The sequence below is a fragment of the Amblyomma americanum genome, chromosome 1 (genome assembly GCF_052857255.1).
Source record: "Amblyomma americanum isolate KBUSLIRL-KWMA chromosome 1, ASM5285725v1, whole genome shotgun sequence".
Classification (NCBI taxonomy): Eukaryota; Metazoa; Arthropoda; class Arachnida; order Ixodida; family Ixodidae; genus Amblyomma; species Amblyomma americanum.
The window spans coordinates 64,569,011-64,596,144 of record NC_135497.1 but is presented as its reverse complement, the minus strand read 5'-3'; the positions used below and the strand labels follow the sequence as shown (position 1 = coordinate 64,596,144).

At 50.8% G+C, this 27,134-nt stretch overlaps 1 long non-coding RNA gene across 1 annotated transcript in view; it reads right to left on the bottom strand.

The window, feature by feature from the left end:
- Positions 1-3,708: 3,708 nt before the first annotated feature.
- LOC144112924 (uncharacterized) overlaps positions 3,709-27,134 on the bottom strand; it is a 44,949-nt gene continuing 21,523 nt past the window's right edge. Inside the window, exon 3 of the long non-coding RNA XR_013310555.1 lies at positions 3,709-3,930. This is a non-coding gene — a long non-coding RNA (uncharacterized LOC144112924). The remainder of the gene's footprint in view (positions 3,931-27,134) is intronic.

Genomic DNA, 27,134 nt, shown 5'->3' with positions numbered 1-27,134 from the left:
CGGATAACGTTAGCGGATCGCGCTATTCTGTAACTTTCTGATAACCCAATCCTAGGCAGCGCTACGCCGGTACTGCAAAGCATTTCGTGCATCTACGCTCGACGACGAGAGAGTGGAAGGGGAATGCGGTGTTCAACGTCCCTACGCAACACACGTGGTTACGATCGACAGACGCTGTTGTGGAGGGCTCCATTCATTTCGACCACCTGTGATTCTTCAATGTGCGCCGATTCGCTGACGTTGCACAACGCACGGGCGTTTTTGCATTTCGCCTCTATCAAAATGCAGCGGCCGAGGTTCGGTCCCGCAACCTTGGGATTAGTAGCCGAACATCAAAACCATTGAGCGACCGTGGCGGTTCTTGACTAGAGTGTGACCGATTTTTTTTAAAGCATGGAATAGTTTTAGCTCCCGTTATCGGCGCGCCGCTGGGAACCTTGGCGCACAACGGAGAACACGTAGGCGAACCAAACGAACTTTGGCGAAGCTTTCAGCCCGCTGCCGCCGGAACAGCGCATGCGTCAGCGTCTTCGTTGCCCTTTGGTGGGCGAAGCGAAGGAACCCAAGTTGTGCCGTGCAGCTCGAGAGGCCCAAGCGCAGTCCTAGTGGCACTTGATAGGCTTGCGACGGCGCCGAGCCATGCCGAGCGCCTCGTGAGTTGCACGGGAAACCTAGAGCACAGGTCCCGTGGCGCCATCAGTCAGCGCGGCCAGTGACCAGCTCTAATTTCTTCTTCGACGTCGTGGTCGGCGGAGGTGATCATAGCGGCGTGCAGCCTTAGATCTGTGTAGCACGCGCTGGCACCATCCCCTCTTGGCACGTGATGAGCGCAGGTCGCCATACATAAGATGCGGTGGCGAAAGCCAGGCGCGCTGTCGCTCGTGAACTAAAGCTAAAGGAATGAAAAGTGACTATGAGGCACGCCCCCCGGACTCGTGTGCGGTTATCACTATATATGAGCCATAATAAGAAACTATGTATGAGCCGTCGTAGATTACGGTAGGCTTTCCTGCAGTGCATTTCATGCTTACATCCACTGGACGACGAGGTAGTACGCGAATTTTTAACGCGACAGCGTTAAGGAGCTCGTGTCGCAGAAAAGCCGGTGTCGTCGGCGGCGTTGGCCGTGAGCGAAAAATGGCGCATCTCGGTGGACACCTGAACCGCGCCGTAAGTGAAGGGATTTTCCTTCCCTTACGGCGCGGTACGGGTGTCCAGCGAGAATTGTGACAGGCATCATTTCCTTTCCTTAAAACCAATTTTCATTTCATTTTCCTTCCCGTACGGCCCGGCTCGTGTGTCCACCGAGATATGTGAGACATGCGTCCTTTCATTAAATTGTCCAACGGGCCACGCGTCGCGCCGAACGGGCGTTGGTGTTCCATGGACTCCTTGGCAGGGCTGCAGCACACTGTCGCGTCTCACTCTTAAAGACGAAGTTTAAGCGGCCTGCAATTTTTTTTTATTGTACCCAGCTCACACACTGCATTAATGTCATTTTGGATTCCATTCAAGTTATTCCAGCTATTTACACTTCATTTTTAATCTAGTTTTTTATACAGAGCGTATAATTATCTCATCCAATTTTACTTAACATAACACAACCATAAACACTTCCCTGACGCTCTTTGGTCTTAGTCGCCCTTGCGTCAAACTTCCAACTAACCACAACCCTTAAAACCGGCGCAAAATTGGTTTGCGAGGTACGGCTGCGCCGGAAAGGAAATTGGCTTTTGGGGAAAGGAAATGGCGCAGTATCTGTCTCATATATCGTTGGACACCTGAACCGCGCCGTAAGGGAAGGGATAAGAGAGGGAGTGAAAGGAAGAAAAAGGTGCCGTAGTGGAGGTATCCGGAATAATTTCGACCACCTGGGGATCTTTAACGTGCACTGACATCGCACAGCACACGGGCGCCTTAGCGTTTTTTCCTCCATCGAAACGCGGCCTCCACGGTCGGGTTCGAACCCGGGTACTCCGGATCAGTAGCCGAGCGCCTTAACCACTAAGCCACCGCGGCGGGTTGTGCCGGAAATTGAAATTGGTTTTTGGGGGAAGACCCGCCGCGGTGGCTCAGTGGTTTAGGGCGCTCGGCTAGTGATCCGGAGTACCCGGGTTCGAACCCGACCGCGGCGGCTGCGTTTAGACGAAGGCGAAACGCAAAGGCGTCCGTGTGCTGTGCGATGACAGTGCACGTTAAAGATCCCCAGGTGGTCGAAATTATTCCGGAGCCCTCCACTACGGCGCGGTTCAGGTGTCCGCCGATATGAGACTTACTGCGCCATCACTGTCATTATATAGCAAAAGCCACTGCCACTAAGTAGCGACATCAAGTGTACCGCTGGAAACGTCGTTTCAGCATCATGTTAAACTTCAATTCGCGATCGTGAAGCTTCACCAACCAGTCCTGAGAAATAAGCCGCAACTCAGCGCTGATACAACACAATTAGAAATGGCCGTAAATGCATGCGTAGTGCCGTGAGTTGAGACGCGTACGACATTGATCCATGAGGCAGAATACGTCGAAAGCACACCCATCGGGAAAAAATTTGTAGTTTCTGAGGAAACGAAATGGCGCTGTAACTGTCACTTCTAGTCGGACACTCAAACACGTCGTGAGGGAAATGATGAAGGCGGGAGTGAAAGAATGAATGCGCGAAACGTGCCGTAGTGAAGGGCTCCGGAATATTTCGACCACCTGGGGATCTTTAAAGTGCAGTGATATCGCACAGCACACGGGTGCCTTTTGCGTTTCGATGGATGGCCGAGCGCTCTAACCACTGAGCCACCGCGACCGACAGAAACACTCGTGAGCCCACCACACCTTTTAACGCGACGGCGTTAAGGGCCCCGTGTCGCAGAAAAGCCGGTGTCGTCGGCGGCGTTGGCCGTGAGCGAAAAATCCCTCCTCCTCCTAGCAATGTATGTCACTGCCCCAAACAGATAGCGCGCGACGAGCGCCTCCAGCTCGTCTCGTTCGGGCGCAGTGGGGCCGTGTGGGCCGTGTTTTTCCTTTCCTCAAAGCCATCGCCGTCTACAACATTGTCGGGTTCGAACCCGACCGCGGCGGCTGCGTTTTTATGGAGGAAAAACGCTAAGGCGCCCGTGTGCTGTGCGATGTCAGTGCACGTTAAAGATCCCCAGGTGGTCGAAATTATTCCGGAGCCCTCCACTACGGTACCTAATTCTTCCTTTCTTCTTTCACTCCCTCTCTTATCCCTTCCCTTACGGCGCGGTTCAGGTGTCCAACGATATATGAGACAGATACTGCGCCATTTCCTCCCCCCCCCAAAAAAAAAAACCAATTATTATTATTACAACATTGTCAACGCCAATGAACACAGTAAACGCCGACATCTTTCGCTTTGTATATCCTGGGTTAGCTGAGCTAATCTACATTAATTTTTTTAATGTCTAGTAAGCGTAGCGCACAACAAGTTGCCTAGCAGTTCTCCGGGTAGTGACGGCATTCGTTTCGATACTTACCCACAGCATGCGTCGACGCTTGGAAAGGGTGGGGGGGGGGGGGGGGGTAAAGTGGAGGAGAAAGAAGCTTTAGTGATTGTATGACGGATTGGCCTTTCAAAAGAAAATGGGCTCTCAACGCGGTCAGCCCCCTATTCTCTCGCTGCGCCCCTAATGCGGAGGCGTGCGGGGTGTGGAGTTCATGCCGAGCTGTCGCTCCAGGCCTAGCATCAAAACACAAAGCCATAGCTATATTTTGCTTTATTGGTCTTTTTTTTTTTCTAGGAGCAAAGCGCGCGCGTTGCGACGGTAGTGCTGGCCCGTGACGCCCCCGGGGTAAGCACCAAGGCTGCAGGAGTAGCCCAATATCCCACTCCTACGGCGCTAGTACTTAGCCCGGGGTGTCACACGTCCGTCGGGTGCCGACCGGGTTGTGCGACTGGCCTCGGAGCTGCTCCGCTTGCACCTGTTGAGACAAGCGTGCATTGATTGGTCAGCATGTCCTTCGGCAAGACGCTCATTTGGTCTGGTTTGTGCATATCTGACGACGGAACATACAACAAGGCCGGGGCAAAGCAGTGCGTTGACTTTGTTTTGTCCCTTCCTTGCGTTGCAGCGTTGTTTCGTCGTCGGCCAGCACGCCAGAGACACATAGCTGAAACCAAAGCTATTGCTGTCAAAGATTCCTTGCGCGTAACTTCCGGCAGATGCTGGACTTTGATGTGCTCTTTTCGTCTATGTATTGGTGTTTGTAAAACGTAACTAAATGACTGAAGGAACTGCAATCGTGGCCTTTGCAGATGACACTTGGGAAGGTTGACACTGCCGATTGTAATATCTCATCAGTAGGAGTGAGAAATTTTGTCAGCGTGCTCGAACCGACTCAGTGTTGCGTGCTATAGCTATGCGCTGCTTGCAGGGAAAGTCTTTCCCGCTGAATAATTTATTGCTCTAATTTAGCCAACGGAAGGTAAAAATAATCGTACGAGCCCTCGGAACACATGTGACTCTTTTCAAATTTGATTCTGCTTACGTGAAAAAAGAAATGCTAGTCTCTCTCTGACTTGTTTTATTGGCATTACCCGAATATGCAAATAAGCTGCCTTGCTGGGCTAGTGCGCTGTATCGAGAGCCGCGCAATCTCCTAAGCCGTGAAAGGTTTTGCCTGCGCTGTTGTACCGCGTGCACTTTTTTTTTGCTTCGTCGGAACTCGCCATTGGCACTAACCACCACACACTGCTAATTAAGTGTTAATTAGTGGCTTTTAGTTAATTCGCTATCTAAATGTTCTTATTTTTACAGTAACTGACGTCCGCCGCGACTGCCAGTTTGTTCCTGAAAAGGCTTTCATGCTTTTTCGAACTGCCTATTTTTAGTAAATTTTTGAACGTGTGCTGAAACTCTCTGTATAGTACATGCCAGGAGCTTACGCTGGAGCTTATGTCGTATCTGACCAATTGCTGTGGGGTCTTTGCGTTATTAAAAATGCTAATTGTAGATTTGGGGTATTCCATTTTTGGCTGTTTTTTAGCTCTGCCTTTACGCACACTAATCGGAATATGTATGGCGGTTTGAGCTGGATGGTGTCTGCATTCTCACGAATCTGGTCTCAGGTGGATGGTTTATGGGGGTTTAACGTCCCAAAGCGACTCAGGCTATGCGGGACGCCGCAGTGGAAGGTTCCGGATAATGTCGACTACCTGGGGTTTTTTTAGCGTGCACTGACATCGCACAGCACACGGGCCTCTAGAATTTCGCCTTCATCGAAACGCGGCTGCTGCGGCCGGGATAGAACCCGCGTATTTCGGTTCAGCAGCCGGGCGCCATAACCACTGAGCCACCGCGGCGGCCCTTGTCCCAAGTAGAAATGTGAAGCTCTTCTGCACCTGCGAGTCGAAGAGCTTGGTCTTTGGCACGCTGGCCGAAAGCGTACCTTTCAACACCTCTGCCAATCCATGAGAGGAGCACTGTGAACTATATGCGTTGTGTTCTGCCTGGGTGCAGTAGGGTATGGAGAGCTTTCTCCAGGCATATATTAGGTGCCAAATGGTGGTTATGCCGAGTAATGATGGGGGAAATAGCAGATTACAATGTAAGAAAGCTGCTTAGATGCTCTAACCTTTCCCCGAGCAGCCTCGGAATTTTCATCTGCGCGTTTTTTTAACTATTTTATTCAGAAAGACGTCTGAAAATGGGCTCGCATGTACGTTTTTTTAATCATTGTTAGACCGTGGGCACTAATCAAGAACTGGAGATTGCAAAAAACAAGAGCTCTCTGTTCATCTTGCTGTTGACACTCCAAGTTTCTAGCCCCTGGTAACATACGGAAAGCATGACGCAGGAGATGTGTGCGCCCACTTTCCTGACTGGAGCCCCGCGCGAAGAACCTCTCTTTGGACTGCCCGCTCTCGAACACTCGATGGTGCATTGAGTGGCATGCTACATACACTGCAGTGACTGCAACGGCCTGCTGCGTGTGATGCTGCGCTTCGTGCGAATCGTAGGGCTGACCGGAAACTGTCATGTTTAATTGCTGATTATATTCAGACTTCGACAGTAGATGCGCCTTTCATAGCACGGTTTCATACAAAGCGCATTCGCAAGAGTGCCTCAGGGATAGGCACAGCCAAAACACGGGTGATCAACGTAAGTACCGTAATTACCGTATTCTGCGTTTTTTTTTTCCTGGATCATCTATTTCAGTACGTATCTCGTGTTATATTCGGAGCCAAGATACGAATATAACGCTATTTAAAAAATGAAAATTGGTTTTGAGGAGAGGAAATGGCGCAGTAGCTGTCTCACATATCTCGGTGGACACCCGAACCGCACCTTAAGGGAAGGGATAAAGGACGGAGTGAGAGAAGGGGTGCCGCAGTGGAGGGCTCCGGAATAATTTCGACCACCCGGGGATCTTTAACGTGCACTGATATCGCACAGCACACGGGCGCCTTTGCGTTACGCCTCCATCGAAACGCGACCGGGTTCGAACCCGCGTCTTTCGGGTCAGCAGCTGAGCGCCCTAACCACTGAGCCACCGCAGCGGGTACGCTATTTTTTAAAAATCCACGCTGTTTTTCAAGATAGCTACAGCGACCTTCTCCGCCCGACTCATGAGCTGGTAGGAGAAGCGAACTTTTCAACCTTGGGGCTGTGCGGCTGGAATTCGCTTCGTTTATGGGGGTTTAACGTCCCAAAGCGACTCAGGCTATGAGAGACGCCGTTGAATTGCGAAAGCTTCGTTTCCTCGGCACGTCGTGTACGCAGCGTCTGATTCCGACGCTCTTGAGAACTCAAACCGATCTCTTCCGCAGTTGAAGAGTCACTCCGGGACGTGGCATGACTTCTAGCCGCATCTTCGTTACGACGCTTTTCGAGTCGTGCGGCGCGTTCTTCTGGCGTCTCTTGAGCGCGTTGTCTCCTCCTCGCCTCGTTCTGTCGTTGTTGCGCCTCTTTCGCGCTCTCCATAACAACTACAATACACTGAGGCGAAGCGCATATATATATATATATATATATATATATATATATATATATATATATATATATATATATATATATATATATATATATATATATATATATATATAACCCGCGAGAGGCGACACCTCCTCTCTCCGTCTACCCCAGCGGAGCACATCTGGTGGAGCGAGCGGTGTCGACGGCGGCGCCGTCCGTTGGAGCGCGGCTGCGGTGTTGCTAGGCAACGGCGGCTCAAGGTCGTTCGTCCGCCACCGCATACGGCGCGACGAGCCGAAATGGCTCGCTGGCTGGCGTAGTAAAGCTTTCGCCTTAAAAAATGAAGAGCCGAATGGAGTTGGGAAGGCAAAATGGGCGCGGGGGCGCAGGACTGGGTATAGGGTGCCTCAATGCCAGCGAACGGTGGCGCTGGCATTGAGGCACTCTAGGTCTGGGCAGCACGAGACACGTGCAGCAGCGCCGGCATGGCGGTGACGGCGGCCGCCGGTGCGCGGGCCGCTGCGTCGAAGGCAACGCTCGATGGTGTCGAGCGCTTTTCTTGCAAATATCGTCGTATATCCGTTGCTTCCGTATTTCTGCGTGCCGTCTTGGGCATAGAGTTTCTTAAAGGGACTATGCAAAAAATTAATTGAGATTACGTAAAGCAGATGAGAGAGGCATTTCATCGCTCGTCACCCCAACGCAAGAATAAACTAAGATCAATAACGCCGAAGATATAAACGACTAAAAATTACGCTCCTCCTCTCACCCCTAAACTCGTACACGCGGGGCACCAGACAAAAATAAAGAAAACAGCTCTGGGACTGGGCCCCGCCCATGACACGTCATCCGCTGACGTTCCTTTTGCAACTTCCGGTTGTCGCTCCTAGCACCCCAGCAGCAGCGTCGGCGGCGTGATTGCGGCGCGCGTCGGGTTTCTTTGCTTGTCGTCTGTTGTAGTTAGCTGTAATGGACCCGGACCTCGAGCTAGGCGCGACTGCTCGTTCTTACGGCCGCGATGTGCATCGAGCCCTATGCGTTCACGCCGTACCGGCTGAACGCCAGCGACGACAGAAGCGACTCGGCGAGCCACTGCGAGTGGCTCCGGAACTCCCGACAGAAGGAGGCGGCAGAGGAAAATTGAAACCATATGCGCGAAGGCAATGCCCTGGCTCGCTTGCCCGAGAGGGTTGCGCGGCGGCACGAGCAGGCGATTTTCACGGCTACCGGAAGTGTGCCCGTGACGTCGTGGCTGCCGTGGCTCCAGCGAATGAGAGCGTGTGGTGGCCTGGCGACGTCACGGGTACAGTGACGTCTGTTTTCACGATTTTAGTTTCAAAATCGTTCACTACGAGCACACCAATCGGCCCGCGAATTTAAAAAACACGGTTTTTAAAAATTCATAATAAATTGCCGGCTCAGTTCCGAATACTCATACTTCGTGTGAATTCTTCTTAGCATCATTTCTAAGCATTGAAAACATTTACAAGCGACTTTTTATTCACTGTATAGTCCCTTTAATATTTAGAAACTATATGGTCTTGGGGTTGTTAATGCGATGGCATTTAGGTTGTCTTGCAAAAACCCACCCGGTTTCTCCGTAACGGGATTCCCTGATTGGTCGAGAGAGTCGTGACGTCATCAGCACCGCCAATTTCGAAATATGAGGACTAGAATGCCCGAGTACCTTCCATTGGATTGCCATGTGGTATTTACTAACCCGAATGGGGGGGGGGGGGGGGGGGGCAACTTCCAAATGCTAAGAAGGCCCGTGAGCTGAATATCTTAAGGTTTAAGGAGGTTCTCCTAGGACTAAGGAGTGAAGTCTGCGAGAGGGCGAGAGCGCCAGCACGTGAGACGGGGAGGCGGGAACAGGCCGCCCGATGCTCTCACCCCGTACCCTGGGGTAGTGTTCGCACCGCGGCTATTGCGCGTCCCGTGGCGACCGCGTGCCAGTCGGTCCCTCCCGGGGCTTCGAAACCGTCGACCGAGCGCATAACCCGAGCCACTTGGGCACATTTCACTGCATCTGGGCAGCCATACTGCACTGTTGGCGCTTTTAGCAAGGCTTCTCTATGCTGAGTGCGCTGCGTGTGAGCGTTTGCTCCCGAAGACTGCATCTGCACCCTCCGCGGTGGCTCAGTGGTCAGGGCGCTCGGCTGACTGAGTTTCCGGGTGCGAATCCGGCCGCGGCGCTTGCGTTTCGTTGGAGGCGAAACGCAAAGGCGCCCGTGTGCTCTGCGATGTAAGTGCACTTTAAAAGACCCCAGGCGATCGAAATTGTTCCACTACGGCACCTCTTTATTCCTTTCTTCTCTTAGTCCCTCTTTATCCCTTCCCTTACGGCGCGTTTCGGCCGGGTGCCCACCTAGATGTGAGACAATTGCTGCGTCATTTCCTTTCCTCAAAAACCAATATCCTTTTCCCATCCTAGCAGCCTAGCCTATAGCGGCGGACAACCATGCGGCGGTCTTACCAGCAGCGTGGACCACTGAAGACCTTTCGGCCGCTAATGCCAATCAGCTCATGCTGATTAATGCGCTAAGCTTGGCTCTGCCATCTATTTTTGGTGCAGTAGCACTATTACCCGCATTCTTGCAAAAACCCGACGTCTGAAGCCCACCTTTGCGCGCACCCAATGGGGAGAGGAGGAGGAGGAGTGCAGCTGCGGCACAGAGGAGCCAATCAGGCGCGCGTCATACGCGGCACAGTCAATCAGAGAGGGCTGTCCCCGCAGGTGACGTCACAGGCTGCTCCGCCGCAGCTGCCGCGCTGGGGGTAGAGAGGAACCCCTGGAATATCCCAAAGTAACGGAAGAATCTCTAGGTGTGTCTGACCACGTTCTGTCGTGACTCTGCTTCTCGGGTGAGCATGGAGGCTAGCCTGGGGCCGTCCGGGTTGTCTTTCGAAAACGATCATCGTCTGCGACGACGGGAACAGCAACGGGCAAGACGACAGCGGGAGTCATCGGAGGCCGATGATCGACGTCGCTAAGAGGCGGAAAGAATTGGAACCACACAGGCAGTATGTGCAGAGGAGACGTCAGCAAGAAACCGATGAATAACGGCAGTTATTCATCGCCGCGGTGGCTCAGTGGTTAGGGCGCTCGGCTACTGATCCGGAGTTACCGGGTTCGAACCCGACAGCGGCGGCCAAGACGCCCGTGTGCTGTGCGATGTCAGTGCACGTTAAAGATCCCCAGTAATATTAATAATTGGTTTTTGGGGAAAGGAAATGGCGCAGTATCTGTCTCATATATCGCTGGACACCTGAACCGCGCCGTAAGGGAAGGGATAAGGGAGGGAGTGAAAGAAGAAAGGAAGAATGAGGCGCCGTAGTGGAGGGCTCCGGAATAATTCCGGAGCCCTCCACTACGGCGCACCTTCCTTTCTTCTTAAAGATCCCCAGGTGGTCGGAATTATTCCGGAGCTCTCCACTACGGCCTCTTCCGTCCTTTCTTCTTTCACTCCCTCCTTTAAAGATCCCCAGGTGGTCGGAATTATTCCGGAGCCCTCCACTACGGCACCTCTTCCTTCCTTTCTTCTTTCACTCCCTCCTTTATCCCTTCCCTTACGGCGCGGTTCAGGTGTCCAACGATATATGAGACAGATACTGCGCCATTTCCTTTCCCGCAAAACCAATTATTATTATTATTATTGGATGCGGTGGCGGCTTACCGAGAGCGAAAATCGTAGAACGTCTGGCTGAAAATGTTGCAGCGAGGAAAATCTTCACCCGTGAGTTTGTGGGAAAACCCGCTTGGCTTTTCGTGCTCTGCGTGTGACAGACTTTGGCATCAACGTGACTTGGAAACTGTGGCGCCAATGTTTAGTCATTGAGGAACAGCACGCATAGCCATGTAAAAACGAAGGGCTACTGCACGATATTCCTTGATTAACCGGTTTAAACCGTCTGTATTTTTTTTTTCTGTTCTCGTCTGTAGGTGACAAGCTCCTCCCGACCTCCGCTTTGTATTCGTGGTCGCGTTATACTGTAAAAACACTAGTTACGAGTAGAAAATAGCTTTGTGAATATGTATAACTCCAGTTATTAAATTATAGCACAGAATTAAAGGAGCGCTGACAACGTCCAATCCTTGTTCTCGGTAATTATCGATTATTTGGCCTTTTCTTGCCACGTTGACGTTTGTTCGGCTGCAAAAGATGAATATTTGTTGCTCAGAAAATTGTATTCAAAAAGTTTCCCACCGTTGATGCAAACGTGGCGCAAATATCCTAAAAGGACTGTTCGCTTGCTACAATGGCCGATGGTAGCGATATCTGTTACATTTTTTTTTACTTGTTCTAGCTTAAAAAAGTGAAAGTTGCCTCTTTATCATTAGCGTCTATCGATGAAGGTTAACTATAGTTTGTCCTCAGTGCCATGTTTAAAGCGATGTGTCGCTACCACAGACTGAAGCGCGAAGCGTGTAGAGGACGCCTTAATCGGCGAGCTCCACTCTTAAAAGGGAACGCATGATCCGCATTCAAGCACAGATTACTCCGTAACTGCGAGTGAAAAACATTTTCTCATTTGTTTCAAATAGTCGTTTAGTATGCAAACTGTCTGCTTCCTTTCGTGTTGGAGCTGCCTGAAAATGCTCTCGCGTCTTCTCTTCATGTGTTTCCGTGGCAAACCGCACCCGCGGAAGGAATATGGAAGAGCTGAAATGATGAACGGTAATCAAGAGTTGTCTTTTGCATGGCGTTCAGTGCAATGTGTTTCGCGTGGCTGGAAGCAAGCCAGGGAGAGGAAGAAAGAAGGTATGGTGCGTCTTGCAGCAGCGGAGATTAGCACTATGCTTTGGAGGTCATTCTGCTTGACTAAGAGCAGTTCGCGATGTTGTCATAAAAGAAATCCTGAGCGCTAAAGGTGCGAAAGGTACCGGAAACATAAAAGTGCAAGTTTTCGTAACAGAACGAGGGCAAAGGCCTGCTATTGTGATTTCTATAGGCAGCAAGCGAAAGTCCACTGAGCAGTGCATGCTGCTGTGCTTGTTGGTTCATCACTTGTGAAACGAGAGCGCGCCACTGCAAGACAAGGACTCGGAGAAGAATTTGTTGTTAGCTCGCGTGTCTTCTATTTTGGACCCTTGTCTTGAGTTTGCGATACCGTTCTTATTTCTTGAGTAGCAAATGGGAGGCGCGAAATTAAAATATTTTGCATCGTTGAACGGCATTAGAGACTTATGACGCAGCGCATGTCCGGGCTGCCACGTGTTGCGACGGCAGTCTGGGAAACCGTAGTGTTCCAGTATATGCTCCAGCAGGGAGCAGAGTTGCGCGTCTGTTTTCCCTCGCCGCTCTGAACGCCATTCGCCGAGTGGCGGTCACGTGATTTTCCTGACGTCAGGTGTTCAACTTTCCGCGGAGAAGCTGACTTCACAGGCGCAGTGCCGAGCGACCCCTCGTCAGCTCGACGCCGCACGTGAGCTCACGCTGTCGGCTACATTTCACACATTTCCCGTGCACGCCTGTGGCGTCAGGTTTGGGGTTCTGCTGTGGCAGTGAGCCACGCAGTCGTCAGCTATGACTGGGTGCAGTGCGCCAAACTGCAGCAACCGCACTGGAAACGGCAAAGCGTTTTACGAACTGCCATTTGGAAGTTCGGCGGCTGAAGTACGTCGGCGATTGAAGTGGCTTTTGACAATAGGCCGCGTTAAGCGCGGCCAAATATTATAAATTAATAACTCAGATGAAAAGATTATGCTTTTTAATAAAAATTAGGAAATCTAATAATATATTAGAGTCATTCAAATATTCGTCATTTCACTTAATTCAACAACGGGATACATTTTGTAAAATGTTTTAGGCAAGCAATTGAGTTTGAAATTTTTTCGTTAGGTCAGACTCGCCTGTTCAACGCATTGGTGTTGTTTTAGTCTGCTTGCCTGTAACAAGTTGCAGATGTATTTTAATGTGGTTCTAGGGAGATGCGTTTTCATATTTCCCGTGCATAACTCGCACAGAACACGCGGCGGTGCTAGTTGTGAAAAAAGTAATTCATCGCAATACTCTTTTTTCTTTCGGGACAGACGCTGTCCCATCCGGAATGGGACTACTTGTTCATCTGAAATTAATTGTTCCAGAAAAAAAAAACTCGCAGGCCGTTTCAAGTATTTTTCGTAAATTTGTCATCACTAAAGTTTGCTGTTAACCTTTGGCGATTTTTTTTTTTCATGCTGTATGCACACCCTCGGCAAATCACAGGTTAGTTTTTGGCGTTACGTTCAAAAAATTGCAATCGAGTGCAATTTGTACGCAAATAAAAAAAAACAAGCCCAAGCGCCCTACGCAGCGAGCCCATGAACGCAACCCCTGTACGCGCGAGCGGTGGCTTTCCCGCACAGCGTGGAACACTGGCCGACCGTTCGCGCAACTCTGCTCCCTGCGGGAGCATATACAGGAACACTAGGAAACCGTGGCTGTAAGCGCCTCCTTTTGAACGCGCTTGGCGGCTCCCGCGTCTGCACTCTATACTACAGTGCGAAGAGGCGCCGAGTGTTGCCAAGGCGCAGTGCACTTTTTACTGCAGTCAATCACTGCGCGTAAAAAGAAAAAAGTTTAACATTACGGCATTTTTTCTGAAAACTGACGCTTTTATAGTTCCTTATTCTTCCTCGTCGTACAGCCCACGAGGACTTACACCTTCTCATAGCCAATATTATATTGTGCAGTGAATATTAGGTGATCACTTCATTCTTTGACAAGTATTCTGCGTAAGCGAGATGACCCACAGCTCTCCGTCTTTCTCTGGCTACTTCCATTTTTGTGACGTCACATCCGCTTAAGTGGCTGCTCCTCAAACGGGGCCCGTGACGTCATTTCCCGTGGTCGGTAGGCAGAAAAGCGGAGGCGCCACTTGGGCGGAGTTGCCAGACCCTACTCATAAAACTTTACCGAGTCGCCTTGCATTCGCTTTCCCACATTTTTTTTTAAAACAGCCATATTTACGTGTCCGGGGTTCGCCTGTAATACGATATTTGTGCTGGGATAACAAAATGTGCACTCAACTTGTGCTATCTCTTATGTAACGTTAACAGTGTTCGCACCTTGAGAAGCTTGGTCCTTCGCCAAAGACTTCAATTGCGCGTACATAAATGAGAAATTCGCGCACCTAGAGGAAATAAATATACCGCTGTAAGTTGGAAGAGATACGCCGGAGAAAATAGCTGTCGCGCTTACGTCTGGGGCATGCAACGGCCATACCAAGCACAAGGCTCGAAAGTTTCTCTCGAGACTTGAGCGTCTTTCCATGACCTCGGAGAGGTCCGCGCACGATACGTTCGCCCCGGGCCGTGCTTGACCACGTTACTTGCGTAGCTGCTTGTGCCGTGACGAAAGGTCCTCGCTAGGCGTCCATACCTCGTGCCAGAAATGCGGAGCTGAAGCAGGGGACACGCGTCGTACCGTGCGCCCTCGAGACGGCACGCTGCACTGTGGCGCTCGGCAGGCTGCTCGCTGGCAGAGCTTACATCGGACAGAACTGGCACAAGGACCGTCGAACACACGGACCGTGCAGGTCTTGGTGGGTACGGCAGGTGTGCACCCATGCGTCGTCCACTTACCCTGGCGTGGACGCCGTCAGCAGCACAGCTCCTGTGGACAAAGGACGGAGCACAAGCGTATCCGCCCAGGAACAAAGCCCCCGGGTACAGCGCGGCAAGAGCGAGCGTGTCGGCTGCCGAGCAGCGCCGGCGCCTCTTATACTCTCATTACCCAATTGAGCGCTCTACGAGGGCCGATTCAATCAGGGCGCCCATTGGTCGGGCGGCGCTCAATTGAGCCGGCACGTCATGGCTCTCGATGGGCGCTTCCCCGTCAACAGCGCTGGGAGGGGGAGTGCTGTAATGAGGATATCTGAGCGCCTCCCTCTCCCCCCACCCCGCGTGGACATGGTGTCTCACCAGCCGCCGCACGCCGTCTCCGCGTGGCCCCGCCGGTGTTTACAGACGCCCCGGACAATGTCGGGTGCCGCCACTGAACAATGCCGGCGAACGCAGCCTCCCGACCAAGGTGTCGTAGTGCCTCTGCATGCGCCTGATTCGCGCGGGATGTCGTTCCACAGTAACCGCGACCGAAGGGTTGCTGCAGAGCTGGCGTCATCACATTCCTGACCACCGTTGGTTCGCCACCGTCGTGGGCTCGGTGCTGTGCGCCCTCTTCCTTTTATGCCAGCAGCAACGTTTGGGCGGTATGCGCTCAAATATGCTCGCAGCATGCGCCCCCTTTGGAAAAATGCTGAAGAAGCGACCCCCCCCCCCCCCCCCCCCCTGTTCCGGGGTCCCTGGTTGTCTCATACTTTCCGCATCGGGAGGTCGGTTCATCAGGTTCCTCGCCGTCGACGCTTTCGCCCCGTTTCACAGGCGTGCAACTCCAGATATTCACGTAGTCGTCACTCTCGTTCGCGGTGGCGTTCGCGAAGTTCTTCCGGGTACTGCTTCGAGCGACCCGTCTTCACTGCCAGGGTGCCGAGCGCTATATATAGCTACGCGCTGCGTTATGCTGACGTCATAAAAGCACAATTCATTTTTCGCCTTGCTTCTAGGTTGCGCTCGACGTCACACTATAGAAGCCAGCGCTGTACAAATAATACCTTGGCGAAAACTCAGTCTCATTTCCTGCTGAGCTCTTTTCTGCTTAACGGTGCACAGACTCGTGTACCACCTCGACTGCAGTGGCCCACGCGCACTATGCCTCAGCGCATTCATGGCACTGTTTTGTGGCTTCTATGGGCTCTAAGATGTGTTCAAAAAGTTGAAAGCTGGCAGTGTTCATCTGGACGGACGCAAAAGAACATTACACTGTAGTTTGAAGGTCAACACTTTACGCTTAACTTAAGCTGCAGGTTTCACTGCTCTATTGCAGCTCATTTTTGCCAGGAGGTCGGAAAAGATGCGTGAGCTAACTCGCCCTTTCAGGGCCTGCCACGTGCAGTTATCAGCCTCATACTGCTTGGGATAGTGCCGAACGCGGCGGTTGATGTGGAGCGACAGGCGCTTTCCTCGCTAAACAGCGCGTCCATACTGGTGGCTGGAATTAAACAAGCTGCTCAGTGTACTTGAAGTGCCATCGATGAGTGGTGTATGTGCACCATCATAACGTATGCGCAGGATGGTTTATACGTTTCTTTCCTTTAATTTAAAAAGTAGCAGAAGGCCACCTCACCGCGGACTGCCCTTTTCACTCATTGGCCAATATCCTGCGCAGTCAAGGCAGGGTTTTTTTTTCTTTTGTCGCACGCGGACACAATTAAGTGCGTCAGCCAGATACAGTCTTCGGCCAGGTGTGATTGTATCAGATAGCAAAGCGATTTGCCTGAACTGCTCACCGCTGGGTCCAAAAATATAAAGAAGTCGATTCCTCCGAATAAGAGCATACTAAGCAAGTGACCCTATACACATGTAATCCCGAAGGAGCTCTGTCTCATAACTCCATTAGAAGTGACCGAAGGGGGTGTCCGGGGCGCCTTCTTTCGACCATTCGTGCATTTCTGTCGCTGCACGGTTATTGCTGCCTCGAGAAGCGAAAGCGCTGTGGTACTCGCCGGCGTGTTCGTCGACTGGCGAACGCCAAGGGCACTTTCTTGATGTCCAGTCGACGCACTCTGTGTGTGTCCCACCAAAAGCTTCGCACAAACGATAATGTCGCATTTATCGCCGCAGAAGGTGCATGGACTAGAGAAAACAGGCTTTATTGGGTGCGCAAGGCGAGTAAGCGTTTCGCGATGTCAGTGCGAATGAATTCAAAGGAATGTCGCTAACCAACTAGCTGACGACTGACATAGCGTTCTTCTCCTCTCTTCAGCGCTCCCTCCGCGAAGCGCGCTGGTTAATACGACGAGTTTGAGTGAGACAGAGACGCACACAATTTTATTACGACGCAACGTTAGCCAGGATGTCCAGCGCCAGGGTCACCAAAGCCAACTGGTCCGTCAGCTGGTCCGAGACGTTGGAGGAGAGGGCTTAATTCGCCACAGTGCCGGGTGAGGACCACAAGCAATGATTAAATTAAGAAGTGTGCGAATAATCAAAACTCGTAATAAGGTAGTAGCCATAATTACCATCCACTCAAGCGCCATCAGTGATGCCAGTGAATAGTAGGAGCATTTACTCCGTTATTTCAAAACTTCTCCACCTTGGGGGATTTCTCTAAACATTGGGCTATAACATTTAATATTCGTATTGCATTCGAAAGCTGAGCCAGTAATGTATTTCGACTATTTGAAAGGTTGGGGATATAACACGGAGTCCAATCACCAGCATTTCTTTCTTGTGCGCTGGCGATCTTCGATGCCTGCGACAGAGCAACGTTTGCGACTCCGTTCTGCCGGCCGTACACGTGTACGATAGACTACGACTCTGCGTCCAATTCTGTAGTACTTCTTCGCCCACGACAATCCTGGAAGACAGGGACGATTGAGCTGAGTAGTAGTAGTAGTAGTGAAAACGTTTATTGTCCAACAGAGAAAGTCAACTCCCCCCACTCCCGCGAGACGCGGCCAGCTGGGCGAGGGGTGCCACTTTAGATGCTGGCCGGAATGTTTTGGGTCCTGGCGGCCTCTTTAGCCATTTGGACGAACAGGAACTGGAGCTCAGGGTCCGAGCTGAGCAGCAAGGTCTCCCTACTACCTACATTATGCCCCCCCCCCCCCCCCCCCACCTCTCGGGAGAGTACTGGCATTCCCATATTATTTGGTCGAGGGTCCCTCTCGCCCCACAAAGATTACGGCTATCCCTCGTGGCCTCGGGGGATATGTGGTTCGCCATAACCGGGTGAGTCGCCGGCCGAGTGGAGAATATACGGCACCAAAGCAATAAGAAAGTATCGTGAGTACTGGGGCGCTGGCATCAACGGCACTGGGCATAACTGATGCGGTACACCTCACGGAACTACTGCGAGAAAAAGAGGACGCTAAAATAATAAATTTGCCGCTTGATGCGCAGCCGTACATAGTACACCGGGCATGGCGGCACGCGAAACGGCATGAAAGCTGAGGAGGTCATATGAAAGCGGCAACACGACTGGTGCCTTCAACACGTGAACATCGCATGCTAACGAAAGTTGTGAGAGCTTGACCTGCCCCTTTCTAACTCCAGACTTGTGATACTATTCACACTGAATTCTCATCACACCGTTGTTTGTCACTGTGTTGTTAACATCGCTACTCTCCTTCGACGGTCAGGGCGCTTCGAGGTCCAAAAAAAGCCTTCTTAGCACACAATGTGATGATTAATATTTTGACTGGAGATTTCGTACGGCGGCCACATATCGTTCATGCAAGAAGACAACGCGTATTTTGGGCCTCTGCAGATAGTCAGTTTATATCACAGGGGAGAATAGAGGAGCACCTGTGAAGGCTTGGGAAGAAAGCACTGCATGTTGTGCAAGATGTGGAACTGGCAATATCTCGCTTTGTTTCGTCTTCTAGGTTTCAAAGAGGCAACGGCAACCGGCCACGGACTATTTCAAGATATGCAGAAAAAATTGGCAGTGTCTTAGCTCGGCTATGCCAGGATATACGTAGCCAAAGCTAAGGCATATCTTGGTTAAGCTATGGTTAATCTTGACTACAGGTCCAGGTTAGTCTAGTTGTCTGGCTAGCTGTTGTCACGTGGTTCGTCACGCGGTTGGTCACGAGGTGCGGTGCGACCGCGGAGCGAATCCGCGCACGTTGATACTGCGGGTTCGTGGCCAATGTAGATTTCGCTACAAAACAGAACTGCTATCTGCAGGGATAACTAGAAAGAAGCCGATAATCAAATGACGCAATCATTTCTCCAACATGTGAAAACGCGTGTACTTATGCATGCATAAAACAAGTGAATTTATTGCCGCTAGAATAAGTATTAACAAAAAGCTAGCAGCCATTCAAGAGGGTTTAGACAGATACCGGAAGACAGTTGAATTAAATTACAAGAACGACAAGGCAGTATTAATAATTTAAAAAAAAACACCTTCAGAACGTCCAGTAAAATCGTCTACCCCAGTATGTTGAAACACTTCTTGATATGAGCACGCTAGTAGTTCAGTCTGATTAAAGCACTGGAAGTGACGGGACGGCAGGTGCAGAAAAGTGTGACCCTGAGAGAAAGCAAGTATAGTTTCGAACTTCGCGTAATGGAAAGATTAGGGTCCCCAACTCTATATGAACCAATTTTGCGTGCAGTTTCAGCCGAAAACATTACAGCAACAACCTTTTAGAATACAGCCGGCGTTTTATTACTGAAGTGCATGCCACAGAAGAAGACGATGACTAGAGGAACTTATGCTTGAATAACGAAGGCATTGCGGGCTGAGCAAGCAAAGCGAAATAATTATAATTATAATTGGTTTTTGGGGAAAGGAAATGGCGCAGTACCTGTCTCGTATATCGTTGGACACCTGAACCGCGCCGTAAGGGAAGGGATAAAGGAGGGAGTGAAAGAAGAAGGGAAGAATGAGGTGCCGTAGTGGAGGGCTCCGGAATAATTTCGACCACCTGGGGATCTTTAACGTGCACTGACATCGCACAGCACACGGGCGCCTTAGCGTTTTTCCTCCATAAAAACGCAGCCGCCGCGGTCGGGTTCGAACCCGGGAACTCCGGATCAGTAGTCGAGCGCGCTAACCACTGAGCCACCGCGGCGGGATGCCGTGTGAGGTTTTCGGCAGATGCGTTGCGGCAAGAGAATATTCGCCCGTTTGCCAATCTCGCAAATACATTCTTTTTATCTGGGAACGCGGCTTCATGGAACTCAAGCATTCACCGTGCTGTTGAGACACCTGGGTGTCGGCGATTACTTTCGCTTCGGCAACCCGAATAAATTTCTACATGGACTACGATTTCCTGACGATGATGTAATCAAATAAGCAGTAAGAAGGTTCCTGTAGAACCAAGAAGTCTCCTTTGTTGTGAGGGAAACCATAGAAGGTGAAATTAGTGCGATGGATGCCAAGAGATATTACATTAAAGTAAGTTCAATTTTCTCCGAAATTTTTCGTTTTCATATCCAGGTAGACAGCTTATTGGCACTTAGTGAACGAATTCACTCGCTCGGACTTTGTATGGCGAAAAAACAAACATAAATTTTTGACTTTTTTTTTCTGGCCGTATGGGCTGCAAAGCTGTTGACCGTTTCTTCAACGTAGATGCTTTTCCTCAGTTAGCTTTATACAGATAACACTGCAAGGCCTGAACGCCTATAGATGTTCCCATTGTAGATGTCAAGTAGTTTTTGGTTGGGTTCAGATTAGAACCACTCTCATGATGGCTCAGGCAAGCGTGTCTTGGGGAATGTTTGCACGTCGTGAAACGGTTGTGCAAGACGAAAAAATTCCACTGAGGGATGAATGTGAAGAAGTCTAGTGCTGACCAAAGCTTGGCCTTGCAAGCACTTAGACAACTAGTCAGAGGAACTGAAACATCGAGCTCATTCAGAGTTAAGCAAGTCACTGCCCCCCCCCCCCGCCACACACACACACACACATTCCTATGCTGTAGCCGGCTGCACCCTCTTGAGCTGTGCACCCGGTGCGGACCCCAATTCCGCCCCCCCCCCCCCTCGTGACGCCGCTGACGCGCATTGCATCCTGCTGCCTGAGCTACGGGCAAAGAATGATATCATTGGCTCGAGAAATTAATTGTTACTGCCCGAAGTGAACGCCGCCCACTGTGCCACACAGAACAGCTTTTTTTTTTTTTTTTCACGTGACAACGTGCGATACTTTCAATGCCCTGTTCCTTACGGCGAGTTGAAAATTCTTATTGTGAACATAATATTAGTGCTCCAGCCTGGAACATTTTCCTTCGCAAACACGGATTACGTTCGAACCTGTGATATTACTAATCCGAACCATGCCTTTAGCGTTAAGCATTACCGGTCCATTATTCAACAAAGTGCACTCTTTCAGCATGGGAAAATAGAAGTGACAATGCGAATAAGTTCACTTCGCCTCATTATTTGATATTAGATTCGACGTTCGAAATTAAACCTACATAACCGATTTGTATTCAAGAAATTTAATATTCGCACACCCATATTTACTCTTTTTTTTTCCCCCGTGCAGAAGTGTTCCAACGAAACTCCTCACCGGTACCAGTAGTGGGGCAGAATCGTGTGCTTTGCATGGGACATTCGGCGCGGCGAGCGCATAGTGCTGGCCGCCATTCGAACACCGCATTGCTTCCGTTACGGAAACTTTTCCATCGTACGTACCGCCCAACGCGCGCTGTTTGCTTCCATTTCCCTTTACAAAACGAGCTTCCTATATGCAATGCCGCACGAGCTAGTTAGTGTTCAGTGTCATTGCTCATAGCAGCAGCGAGAAAATTTCTGTCCACAGCGGCAGCGCCTGTAGACCGACACCGCAGAATGGCACACACTACATACACACTTGGGCGGCGGGACCTTTCCGGAGGGCGCGCCATGTCGTCCAGCCGTGTATCCGGCGAGGCGGCTGCGAGGCGCGCAATCTTGGCCGCGGCATGGCTCGTTGTCGCCAATCAGGGTCTGAATACGCCCTCAATTGGACGCGACAAGCCCCGATTTCCAGCCCGTGCACCGTCACCGGCCGTGAGGCCTGGACTCTGTCCGCTGCGGGTTGCGAGCATCGCCGCAGCTGCCGAAACGATTCTGGGAATATGGAAGGCAATCGATCCCGCGCTGCACGCAATTTGTAGACGTGCGATCGGCCAGAGCTGGCTGTCTTCGCGCTTTGGTACAGAAAAACAAAAATACGGTTCTTGCGCTCAGACTAGTATAGGCAAAAACGAGTGACCACCACAACGGCATTCACCACTTTTCGTCCAATGAATGACCGTTTGTGTCAAGCTGGCGGCTTGTTTTGAGTGAAGTTAAGTGGACACTAAAGGGAAATATCAAACTAGGCAAAGGCGAATAAGTTATTCCTCGGGAACACAACCGCGTTTTTTCTACGCGGAAAGGGGGTGAGAAAACCGCAAATGAAAGTCCTGAAGTTCTTCCAGATTCAAAGCGCCTGCGAAAAATTAAGTGCCGTGTGACGTCTTTGCAGCCCGACCAATCAGAGGCACCACTTTCAAATACCAGAAACTCGGCCGGAAACAAAAAACCGGAAGCCAACAGATGAGTGATCACGGCTGCAGTATGGCGGCGGCGTGCAAGTGCAGATCGGCTCTCCCCCACCACTGTTTCAATGAGGGAACTCTCCGCTGCACGGCGCGCGACTGCGCCTCGTTGCAAGCTCCGTGGGTGTGAAAGAAAGAGCAGCTGCAGACTGCAGAACAAACTGCTGATCGCGCTCACACATGTATTACATAGGGGACGATAACGCGAGCGTGTTGCCTTAGGTGCCTTGTGAAGCTTCGAGGGACCCTCAAAAGCAAGCGAGCAACAGTCGCACTCTGACGTATTCACTCACTGAACATCACATCTGTATGAAAAATTGCACGAGCATTTCTCATCAAACGACGCACTGTGCTGTCGATTATAGCGTGTTTGTTGACTAGCGTTAGTCAACAAACACCCGTAGTACTACGCAGTAAGTTTGCAGAAAACCCTTGTGACTGACTCTGCTGTGGCCGTTGCGGTTTCTAATAATAATAATAATAATAATAATAATAATAATAATAATAATAATAATAATAATAATAATTGGTTTTGGGGGAAAGGAAATGGCGCAGTATCTCTCTCATATATCGTTGGACACCTGAAGCGCGCCGTAAGGGAAGGGATGAAGGAGGGAGTGAAAGAAGGAATAAACAGGTGCCGTAGTGGAGGGCTCCGAAATAATTTCGACCACCTGGGGATCTTTAACGTGCACTGACATCGCACAGCACACGGGCACCTTAGCGTTTTTCCTCCATAAAAAAGCAGCAGCCGCGGTCGGGTTTCAACCCGGGAACTCCGGATCAGTAGCCGAGCGCCGATAACCACTGAGCCACCGCGGCGGGTAATTGTTGCGATTTCTACGTTCGCAAATTGCTTCCTGCAGGTGTTGTAGGCGGAAACGAACGCAGGGTACATTCCGTCTAAGTGTAGTCTGCTGTCTACCGGCAATTGCTGTCGAGGCACGCATAATAGTGACGAACACTCACTAGCTATAGTTGAACATTTTTCTCGCGGAAAAATGTGCCTCGCATGTTGGCGCCTAACCCGACCGCGGCGGCTGCGTTTTTATGGAGGAAAAACGCTGCTGTGCAATGTCAGTGCACGTTAAAGATCCCCAGGTGGTCGAAATTATTCCGGAGCCCTTCACTACGGCACCTCTCTCTTCCCTTCTTCTTTCACTCCCTCCTTTATCCCTTCCCTTACGGCGTGGTTCAGGTGTCCAACGATATATGAGACAGATATTGCGCCATTTCCTTTCCCTAAAAACCAATTATTATTATTATGTTGGCGCCTCAAGTACTGCGTGCAGGATGACCCGCGCTGGCAAACTTTTCTTCAGAGCCAAATGAGAGGTGATGGTGCATACATATGTGGTACTTCTCAGATATTTTTCAGCACATCTGAAAGCATATTCGCCCGTTCACTGCACAGAAAACATGGAAGACCACGCGCTCGCATAGCAGTCCACACGTTGACGACGTGAATGTATGCGCGTGTCTGCATGAGCGTGTACTGAAAAAAAAGTTGGCACTGGCTTATCTTAGCTATGCCAGGATATACGTAGCGAGAGCTGTAGTTCTCAGCTGGTTACGCATGTTGTCGAGTTTGTTGTTGTGACTAAAATGTTAAGCACTGAAGAAGTATTCGGTGAGACACATTATTTATTTAATTCTTTTGACAGAGATAAACGCTGCCAGATGATCGGTAAAATAACACGCAGTTGTCTCAATGCTGCCTGCACAGTATTTAGACTGGTTGCTTTCTCTCAGATACACAAGGTCAATTCTTCCGGTCCAGTATCCGGAGTACCCAGGTTCGAACCCGACCGCGGCGGCTGCGTTTCGATGGAGGCGAAACGCTAAGGCGCCCGTGTGTTGTGCGATGTCAGTGCACGTTCCCCAGGTGGTCGAAATTATTCCGGAGCCCTCCACTACGGCGCTTCTTCCTTTCTTTCACTCCCTCCTTTATCCCTTCCCTTACGGCGCGGTTCAGGTGCCAGCAGATATGTGAGACAGATTCTTCGCCATTTCCTTTCCCCAAAAACCCAATTTTCAATTTTTTCGTTGCGTGCGGACCCGCCGCGGTGGCTCTGTGGTTAGAGCGCTCGGCTACTGATCCGGAGTTCCCGGGTTCGAACCCGACCGCGGCGGCTGCGTTTTTATGGACGCAAAACGCTGAGGCGCCCGTGTGCTGTGCGATGTCAGTGCACGTTAAAGATCCCCAGGTTGGCGAAATTATTCCGAAGCCCGGCCTCCACTACCTTCACCTTCGGAAATCTGACGAAAATGCCCTCGAGGTAGTCCTCAGAAAAATGTACAAGTGTGCCCTGAACCTCCCGGCAAACGCGTCTAACCAACGCCTCATGGGCCTGGGGATGGTTAACACATACGCCGAGCTTCGGGAAGCCCACTTGACGAACCAATACACTAGACTCTCGAAAATGCCATCGGGTCGCCGCCTACTAGCCCGACTGCACATTCGCCATCACAAAACACTCGTGGATGAGCGCGCACGTGTCCCCGAGATTTGGCGACTAGCCCTGAACGTGCGACCTCTCCCGGCCAAAATGTCAAAGGAAGACCATAGTGGCAGACGCCTCGCGCGGGCGGAATCTCTAGCCTACCACTACGGTGACAAACACGGAGTCTTTTACGCGGACGCCTCCGGCCCCCACCGTGGGGAGGGGGGGGGGGGGGGGTACACGCCCCCGCCCCCGCAGTCGTACACAAGAAAGCTACGGTGAACGGACTTACGTTCCGAGCTCAAAACATAACTCATGCGGAGGAGGTCGCTATCGCGCTAGCCGCCGCAGACCGGGACTCGCGGGTCATCATTACTGACTCGAGAGGGGCCTGTAGAAACATTGAACAGGGATGCATTCATTTCCTAGCTTACCGCATTCTTCAAAACAGTGACTATCCCGGGGCCCCCGCTCCCCGAACGATAGTATGGGCTCCCGCTCATCTAGGACTCAAAGGCAATGAAATGGCAGATGCCTCCGCCCGCGCGCTCACTCTCCGGGTAACAACGCCTTCTAACCCTACCGCAGCGGATCCCGATCCCAAGCCCGTCTTTACCTTTAAGGAAATAACACAACTTTACCAATCTGAACATTCAATCTTTCCCAAGCCATGCAAGGACCTCACTAAGACGGAGGAACACATTCTCTTCCGTCTCTTCACCCAAACTCTGCTGTGCCCGGCAGTTCTGAAATTCTTTGATCCCGCTTGCACGGGAAAATGCCCACACTGTGAGGAGAAGTTCTCGGATATCTACCACATGGTGTGGGCATGCCAGTCAACCCCGAACCTCGACCCCAAACCCAACCCCACCCCGGAGGACTGGGAGGCAGCCCTGCTCAACTGCTCCGACCTAACGAGCCAAAAGGCCCTAGTCGTCCGAGCCCGAGCAGCCCTGGAGGCCAATGGGCTTCTGTAACGAGGAGCCCACCTAGTGTTTGTAAGGGAGGGTCCCTTCAGGGCCCTCTCATACTTCCTCCATATATATTCCCAATAAAGTTTTCTCTCTCTCTCTCTCTCCACTACAGCACCTCTCTCTTCCTTTCTTCTTTCACTCCATCCTTTATCCCTTCCCTTACGGCGCGGTTCAGGTGTCCGCCGATATATGAGACAGATACTGCGCCATTTCCTTTCCCCAAAAACCAATTATTATTATTATTCGTGTGCAGAGGTTTGTCACGTGATCGTTGGTGATCGCGTGCCCCACCCGAAGAGAATCGTCTTTTAGGAACGGAACGACGCAGGATATTCACCTAGCGCGTGGCACGCGTTCCTGACCGCTCACTGCCCTCGCCTCGCAGCTTTGCCTATGCTGCGGTGCGGACAGCGCACGCATTCTTTTCCAACGTTGCAGACAGAGCTCCCAAAAGCAAGCTGGTTTTAAAATCCCACGCGCCCGATGAATTGCAGTGACACTGTGCACAAGCAGCAAGGTTATTGCGAAGGTATATAGCGAACAGTACGACTTAGCTTTTAACCATACCTGGTGCATCGATGCACGTCGAAGGCCATAGCATGCTAGTAATAGCTAGTGACACGACCGAATTTCTTATACTCTGTCTGAGACTCATTGCCTGAACGCGTTGAACCAGACCACTTGGTAGAGAGTCCTTAACACTATATATTTTCGGAAAAATAAATTCTCTTAAAAGGTTCGGGGCTCTACGGGGGGAGCTGCTTTAAGCCAGCTCGTGTAGAAACCACGACTGAAATGTTCTTCTTTCACTCCCTCTCTTATCCCTTCACTTACGGCGCGGTTCAGGTGTCCAACGATATATGAGACAGATACTGCGCCATTTCCTTTCCCCAAAAAAAACAATTATTATTATTAACCACTGAAATGTCATTTGCATATATGTGACACCTGTACAATGATGACTCATTGTGATGTCCTTGAAAACCAAACAACTTGTGTAAAGAGTCCTTAGCATTTTCGGAAAAATAAAATTCTCTTAAAAGCGTTAAACCTGTTTCTGACTGCGGTGGCAGTGTGACGTCTCTTCAATAACGAAGGGAAAAAAAAATTGGCACCGGCTTAGCTTATCTATGCCAGGATATACTTGGCGAGAGCTGTAGTTCTCCGCTGGTTACGCATGTTGTCGAGTTTGTTGTTGTGACTAAAATGTTAAGCATTGAAGAAGTATTCGGTGAGACACATTGTTTATTTATACAGTTGTTTTGACAGAGATAAACGCTGCCCGATGATCGGTAAAGTATCACGCAGTTGCCTCAATGCTGCATGCGTATACACAGTATTTAGACTGGTTGCTTTCTCTCAGATACACAAGGTGAATCCTTCCGGTCCAGGATCCGGAGTACCCAGGTTCGAACCCGACCGCGGCGGCTGCGTTTCGATGGAGGCGAAACGCTAAGGCGCCCGTGCGCTGTGCAACTCCGGATCAGTGGCTGAGCGCCCTAAGCACTGGTCACCGCGGCGGGTCGGGTGGTGCGAACACTGTAGGAGAACAGGGGAGACAGCAACCAATCGGCGATTGCGCGAGTTTTCTTTGCGTTCGCGAGAGGGCGCCCATTATTTTGGACTTAGTGGCTGAAAAGCAGCAAAATTTCTTGATTAAAAATTGGAGGACGCTTAATCTTCGCCTTTAAGAGTGGATCGCGACA